Source organism: Pongo pygmaeus, chromosome 4 (assembly GCF_028885625.2).
Source record: "Pongo pygmaeus isolate AG05252 chromosome 4, NHGRI_mPonPyg2-v2.0_pri, whole genome shotgun sequence".
Taxonomy (NCBI): Eukaryota; Metazoa; Chordata; class Mammalia; order Primates; family Hominidae; genus Pongo; species Pongo pygmaeus.
In genome coordinates, this window is record NC_072377.2 from 148,057,673 (window position 1) to 148,066,285 (window position 8,613).

Genomic DNA, 8,613 nt, shown 5'->3' on the forward strand with positions numbered 1-8,613 from the left:
TAACACACACTAAAAACCAAACAGAAATAAGGTCGTACTCACCACAGACTACCAAGAAGAGCCTTTTTCTCCAAAAGTACATTTTCGAGGCCTTAGGTGAAATATACACTGCTTAATAAAACCCATACTTGAGTGGAGGGTAAAGGCAGGAAAAAGACAGGCAGAACAAACGACTCGTGTTCCAAGAGTTCAGTTGCAAAATTTTAAACTTGTACCCATAGGTGGCTATGTTAAAACGTCCTTTTATATAAAATAAATTGGTATAAATCCAAAATGGTCAGACAGTATCTGTTAATTATTATTCTTTACAAAATATTAGAAGTACACAGGGAGCTTCAGGGCCATGTACAGGTTACGATTTCTCCCTTGAAGCGTTCTACTTGTTTATAGATGAATTCAGTACCCAAGAAAGCAGGTCTGCCTGTGGATTTATCATATACCATATTTCAGTGGGGCATGGGAATGTGGCAGTAATTCTGAACTTAGGTAAGTTTTATAGATTAATTTCAGTACAAAAGAGAAATAGTTTAAGTTACTCCTGATGATAAAAAAGCAACATTTTGTCTGTGTAAAACCTTCAGACTACACAAAAAAGAATGTACAAGATGTTAGAACATAAAAATTACCCTTAATACTACTCTTGGAGATAATTTCTAATATTTTTGGTAGATTTCTATTCATCGGATAGTGCCCGTTAATTATTATTATTATTTGTAAAGTATTGAAAGTGTACAGGGAGCTTCAGGGCCATGTACATGATATGATTACTTCCTTGAAAGGCTCGACTTCAAAGGCTTTAAGCAGCTATAGGACATTAAGTTTGAAGATCTACTTAAAGTGGATAAATTCCTAGAAAAAAGATGAAATGCCAAAACTGGTATAAATAAGGTATAATAAACTGGTATAAATAAGAAATATATATATACATATTTTTTTTTTTGAGATGGAGTCTCACTCTGTCATCCAGGCTGGAGAGTGCAGTGGTGTGATCTTGGCTCACTGCAGCCTCTGCCTCCTGGGTTCGAGTGATTCTTATGCCTCAGCCTCCTGAGTAGCTGGGACTACAGGCATGAGCCATGACGCCTGGTTAATTTTTGTATTTTAGTAGAGATGGAGTCTCGCCATGTTGGCCAGGCTGGTCACGAACTCCTCACCTCAGGTGATCCACTTGCCTCGGCCTCCCAAAGTGCTAGGATTACAGGCGTCAGCCACCATGCTTGGCAGAAATACATAATTTGAATATATCAATGAATATTAAATAATTTGAAATGATAAACAAAGATCCTCCTTACTCAAAGAACTCTAGGCCCAGGTAGTTTTATTAGAAAGTTCTACTAAATTTTCAAGGAATATTAATTCCTGTCTTGTATACAAGTTGTTTTTGCAAAACAGAAAAAGGGCAAAATCTATACACATCATTTTATGTGTAATAAGCATGGCCTCATTCCAAAATTAGATGAGGACAATACAATGAAGAAAGTAATAGCTCACTTTTTAATGTGTAATGATATACATTAAAAAATTATACATAATATATTAGCTAAACTAATTGTAGATTTAAAGAAATACCTTAAGATCAAATAGGGCTTATTTTGTATTTTGTATTTTATTTTGAGATGGATTCTCACTCTGTTGCCAAAGCTAGATTGCAGTGGCATGTGATCTCAGCTCACTGCAACCTCCATCTCCTGGGTTCAAATGATTCTCCTGCCTGAGCCTTCTGAGTGGTTGGGATTACAGGCATGCACCACCATGCCTGAGTAATTTTTGTATTTTTAGTAGACACGGGGTATTGCCATGTTAGCCAGGCTGGTTTCGAACACTTGACCTATTAGGGTTTATTTTAGACATGCAAGGATGTTTCAATAGAGAAAATCCATTTATGTATGTTAGAGTATTAACAGACTAATGGAGAATAAAAGTATATAATTGTATCAGTCAACCCCCAAAATGTAAATTTGATATGGTTCTACACAAATTTATGATAAAAACTCTTAGGGAATTAGGAATAGTAGGGAATTTCCTTAACTTGGTAAAAATGATTTCTACTAACAATTTATAGTAACTCTTATACTTAATGGAGAAACTTTAGACTCATTTTCTCTATGCTAAAGTTAAGACAAGGATGCTTACTATTACCATTAGAGGTCTTGGCTAAAGCCAAAGGAAAGACAAAGAAATAAGAATGAGGGTTAGAAAGAGTAGTAGATTATATTGTTATTTCCCATTATCCACTACCACCTTCCCTGCAAGAGTTTTGCACTTGTTTGCCCATTGCCATGTGATTTCTAGAGCCTTCCTCTGAGAAGAGAACACTTTTTACCCTATGTCATTTTACTTAACCAGGGATTTGTTTAGGCCAATGAATATGAATGAATTTGACAGTGTGCTAGTTGTGAGCAGAAGCTTTAAAAGTCATTGTGTAGATCTGCTGGTTTCTTTGCATTTTTCCTTTGCTATGAAAATACTGTGTTCCTGATCAGGGCTGCTTCTTCTGTTCAGATCCCAGAATAAGAAAATATACAGAGGGAGCTGCAGCCAATATATATTCAACACGTTACATAAGTGAGAAACAGATGTTTGTGGTTGTAAGTCACTCAGTTTTGGGAGCTATTTGTTATCACAGCATAACTTAGTGAGAGCTGACTAATGCAGAAGGTAAGAGAGAAAACTTTCTTCATTTGCATATGATATGATCATTTATCCAGAAAAATCCAACAGATTTCAAAAACAAAGTGTTAGAACCAATAAGAGAACTGAATAAAATTGTTGGATACATCAATCCTTTCTATTTTTTTAGGGCTAGCAATAGCAAATCAGAAAACATAATAAATAATAATATATCATTCCCACAACTAAGAAGTCTATTAACTACATAGGAGCTAATTATATTAATAAAATAATATAAAAGCTATCTACAGAAAAGATGATCTGAATAAGTGAAGAAAATTCCTGAGCTTTTGGATGAGGCAATATTATACTAGAAAACATAAATTCTCCATTTAATCTGTAAATTTGATACAGTCCCATCAAAAATTCTACTTATATATTTTTGAGCAACATGATAAAACTTACTCTAAAATTTATGTGGCGGAATAAAAGTTTATAAACAGCTAAGTCAAGCTCAAAAAACATAAGTAGAGAATGGGCTTGTCCTACTAGATATGAAAACATATGACAAAGTCACAGTAACAAAAACAGTGCTACATTGGTGCAAACAAAACAAAACACACAAAATACCAAATACCCTAGATAAACAGACCAATAAAATAGGACACAGAGCTCGGACACAAACACATATATATAGGTGGAAACTTAAGTATGATAAAGAGAGTATCATAAGTCAGTATCTAGCAGCTTACACTGGGAAAATTGGCTGACTATACACAGAGTAAACTAGATCCTTACCTCACATAACATACGAATGTGGCCCCAACTTGAATTAAAGATCTAAAAGGAAAAGCTACAACCATACAGTTAATGGAGTATAATGTAGGAGAATATGTTAGTGACTGAGCTTAGGGCAGGGAAAACCTTTTTAAACAAAAGTTCAAATGGCATACTCATAAGGAAAAGTGTTGATGACTTTGAGCATCAGCATTATGGCTTTCTGTTTGAAGAAGACACCATGAGCAAATTTATTACACAGATGTCAACATGGGAAAAGTATTAGAAATGTCTAAAACCCACAAGGGCCAAATGAATAACACAAGTAACTGCTGCAAATCAACAAGAGAAAGGCAGCAACCTCAGTAGAAAGATAGGCAAAGGATACCAACAGGCAATTTACAGGAGAGGAAGCTCAAATTACTACTAAACATATGAAAGAAATGATGCCCAAATCCTGAGTTATCTGAGAAATGTGAATTAAAACAACAAGTTGTCTCATGTTTTACTTATTAGACTGGCAGAAGTCAGAAAGATGGATAAGGCCAAGTGTTAGTGGAGATGTTCCCACATACAGGAATTTTATCATTGCTGATGGAGTCACTGCGTCATTACTGCAGCCTTTTTGGAAAGCATCTGTCACTACTTAGCCAATTAAGAAAATGCATACTCTATAACCCAGCAATTATACCTCTGGGTATGTATTTCAAAGAAAATATTGTATGGATCCTTCAGGGGATGTGCATGAGGATATTAATTACATGTTACTTGTAGCTTTAGAGACTTGGAAGCAACCTATGAGTCCAATAGCTGAGAGAGCAGATGGATAAAATGTTGAGGACACACATTCTGGAGTACTAAGCAACATTTAGAAAGAATGAATTAGAGGTACACACAGCAACATATTGTGAATTGTGGATCTTCAAAATGTAGTGCTTAATGAAAAAAGTAAGATCAATGAGGTGTATGATAGTTTCACATAATTACAAAATATTGTATAAAACAATAATTATTTTGCAATATACATATACAAAAAAGCACATGTTAACACATTAGAGTGGTTGACGAAGGTGGAAATGGAGCCCAAAGAAGCACAGAAAAAATCATTCTTAAGCCCATACCCAGAAGTAATAACTATTGACATTTTGTATCATCTCACAGGTCATAATAATAATGGCTATGGTTTACAGATCACTTACTGTGGGGCAGGAACTATGTGAAATGCTTAATATACTTTATCCATTTAATACTCCTAGCAACCTCAGGAAGTCAATTCCAGTATTACTTTCTTTAAAGAAGAAAGTGAGACTGAGAAAGATTAAACAATCTGTCCAAGGTCATCTAGCCGGGAAGAGAATGGATTTGAATCCCTGTCAAACTGACACTAATATCTATGCACTTAATCATTACCCAGGTTTGCTTGCATCCAGACTTTTAGCAACGTGACACCACAAGCTCACATTTCCTGTTATGAGAATGAGATCACACCACACTACTGCTTCATAACATGCTGTTTTAAAAATTTAACATTTAACCATACAATCAATCTCCACCTTAGTAAACATCATCCTCAATCTCATTTTAAAAGGTAGCATAGTATTTCACTGTCTAAACGAATGATGGAGGAATATAATAGAATAATGGGGGATGATTCTATCTCCAAAAGCTAAACATTTAACAGGCACTGAAAGAAAGACTCCACCTATGTCAGACACGTGTTGATTGAAGAGGGGTTCTTTTGTGTGTGTGTGTGTATGTGTGTGTGTGTGTGTGTTTGTGTTCGGGGTGGGTTTCTTCTTCTTTTTGTAAAACCCCGAAAACTTGCTAGACAAATTCAAAAAGAGCAGTAACGCTGAGGAGGAATTCTTGATAACTATTAAGTAGTGAGGAAAACAAGAGCTACTGGATAATCTTTCAACTTAATTGGACCCTGGAAATATGTGGAGGATGCATTTTGATGATTTGTTACACTGAAAACAGTGCCACCAGATAATGTAACCAATACAAATACAATTATATTTATTTAAGGCAGTGGTTATCTTTTAAAAGATAGACTTTTGGATGTTGTTGAAAGATGCTGAAGGAAGATGATAAATTTCACTTGCGGATTAGTCTTAGCTGTCTAAAACCAGTGATTTTTCTCAATGAACTTTCTGGGCATGCCTCACAGAGCTAATTCTTAAGTAGATAACAGCGTCAAAGGATTCAAGCTCACGAGAAGGGAAATGTGTCAGTTTCTGCTGGTTAGTCTCAGTAATAATGATAGCACATGGCCTGGGAACAGAGCTTTACACTTCTTAAACTCAAATAGCCTCTGGCATATTTAATTGTCCTGTTAGCCAAATGAGCTATATTGGGTAAGTGACATTATCACCTCCTTGAAGATGAGGAAAAGATTTAGGAGATTTCGCCAAGTTCCACAGTAGCATCTTTTTGGGAATTCCAAGTTCAGTGCTCTTCCTCCTACTTCATACTTTCTCTGAACCTGGAGGAAAACATCATTGTTTATTCTGAATTGTACAAAATTATTAATTTTTAATGATATAGAGAGAGTACAGCCACAGTAAATGTCAAAACTGATTTTTGTGCATGTCCAGATGAGCTTGTTTTGTTGCACACATGCAGATGTGCAAACTAGCATTTTAACCAGCAGAATAACTTGCTTTTATTTCTACACTGGGAATTTTGTTTAGAGAGTGGAGTGAGGTGGGAGAGGGGAGAGTATCCATGCTGTATTGAAGTACACAGGATAGAGTTTATCCAGAGGCCAGATTTTACAGGTGTTGTCTTTTGGTCTCCCTGTGGGTTAGACAAAGGCCATTCACTGTGATGTCATGTAATAAAACAAAACCAACAACAACGCAGATTTCCTTCAAATCACAATCTGCTGCTCCAAGGAACAGCTCTATAGAAGCCCTTAAAATGAACTGTTTAAATGGTAACCCATTTAAAACACATTTGCTGAGTGCCCACTCAATTATTAGCTTGCTGTTTTGCAAAAGTAGTAGAAATATTTGAAATGCTGTCTGGTAAACAGAAGAATGCAGCTGGAATTCCATTAAAATTAGAGGTGAAAAGTGTCCTCAGAAAAGAGTGGGGAGATAGATCACAGTGTTTTGGGGTAGAGGAATAGGGAAAGCAATTTGAATTAGACCTTCAAGGACAGGAAATAGTTTAATAGAGATGATGGGAGGCTGCAGGATGGGACAGTCCAAGAGTTCAGAGGTGGGGCAACTGATGGCATTTTCAGCACATCCTTATTGAGTGGGTATGGCTGTGAGAATAGGGTTCTTGGAGTGTTTCACACCTTTTCTTATCCCCATTCTGCTCCCTCTGCTTGGTGAGCATTGCTTACTCCCTCTCCCTTTTTGCTCTCCTGGAAAATTCCTACTCATCCTCAAGAGTCAATACAAATATTTCCAACTTTGTATGCCCTTTTACTGACTCTCCCAAATGTGACTCATCCCTGTTACTGTATCCAAACACACCTCCACTGCATTTGTCCCATTGTATGGCAATCATCTGCTTGGGCACCAGTGTCTCCTGCCAGCCTGGTAGCCTTGGAGAGAAGGAACATGCTGTCTTACCAGCCTTTGTATTTCTACTACCTAGCACAACGCCTGGCACACTGCTAGCTCTTCATAAGTATCCTCTAAATAGTTTTTCTACTTTTCTACCTAAAGGTTTACATGTCTTTTGTGGGATGTCTTTCTCGTTACCTTATATCTTTAGTTGCTATCATAGTGGTATCTTTTTTTTTAAATAAAAATTTTCTCATGCTTATGGATGAATAACTAGATTTGCAATGGACTTTTATATATTAATATATCTAAAAATTACTAAATTATCTGAATTTTAATAATTTGTCTGAAAATGTTTTTGTGCTATGTAGATAATTTAGCAATTGCTAATGCTAGAGTTTTATGTTCTCTTTTTAAATGCTTATATATTTAATTTTTTCCTCTTCTTGTTATTCTGGCTAAGATTTTCAATGTATTATTCAATGGAAATAGTGATAGAGGGCTTCATGGTCTTAATCCTGATTTTAATAGGCATGCTTGCAATATTTCTCCACTAAATATGATGATGGTTCCAGGTTTTCTATAGATACCATTTATCCAGGTAAGAGGCTTATTTCCTACTCCTAGTAGCTAAGAAACTTTGTCAGGAATGGTTATTGAATTTTATGGACTCCTTTTTCGAATATGTTGCAATGGTCATATGTATTTTTTCTACTATTCACTGGATGATGTGGTGAACTATATATTAGTCAGTTCTCATGCTGCTGTGAAGAAATACCCAAGGCTGGGTAATTTATAAAGAAAGAAGGTTTAATTGATTCACAGTTCCACATGGCTGGGAAGGCCTCAGGAAACTTACAATCATGTCAGAAGGCACCTCTTCACAGGGCAGCAGGAGAAAGAATGAATGCAAGCCAGGGAAATACCAGACACTTATAAAACCATCAGATCTGGTGAGACTCACTCATTATCAAGACAACAGCATGGGGGAAACTGCCCCCATGATTCAATTACCTTCATTGACACATGGGGATTATGGAAATTACAATTCAAGGTGAGATTTGGGTGGGACACAGAACCAAATCATATCAACTACATTAACAGATTTTGTAAATTTGAATTAAACTTGCATTTTGGGAAAAAGCCCAAAACCCAAATTGTGAGTTATATTTCTGTACATTGCTTAAATTAGTTTGATAATATATTATTTAGGGTTTTTGCATCTATTTTCAAGAATGAGACTAGAAAATAATTTTTTCTTCTATTTTTCTTTCTTTTTTTTTGAGATTGAGTCTTGCTCTGTTACCCAGGCTGGAGTACAGTGGCACGATCTCGGCTCACTGCAACCTCTGTCTCCTGGGTTCAAGTGATTCTTATGCCTCATCCTCCTGAGTAGCTGGGACTACAGGCATGCACCACCACCCCCAGGTAATTTTTGTATTTTTAGTAGAGACAGAGTTTCATCATGTTGGCCAGGCTGGTCTTGAACTCCTGATCACAGGTGATCTGCCCTCCTCAGCCTCTCAAAGTGCTATTTTTCTTGTTAATTTTCTCTATCAAGTTTTATAAGGCTGTAAAATGAACTGGAGAGTGTTATCCCCAACTTTTTTTTTTCTATTTTTTTGAATAAGTTTAAGGTTGAAATGATCTGTTCCTTGACTATTTGGTGGAACTCACCTGTAAAACTGGATCCTATGTAATCTCT

General features: G+C 36.1%; 1 pseudogene; it reads right to left on the reverse strand.

Moving 5' to 3' along the window:
* Positions 1-5,172: 5,172 nt before the first annotated feature.
* LOC129037692 (U7 small nuclear RNA) lies at positions 5,173-5,242 on the reverse strand (annotated as a pseudogene).
* Between the last annotated feature and the right edge of the window lie 3,371 nt (positions 5,243-8,613).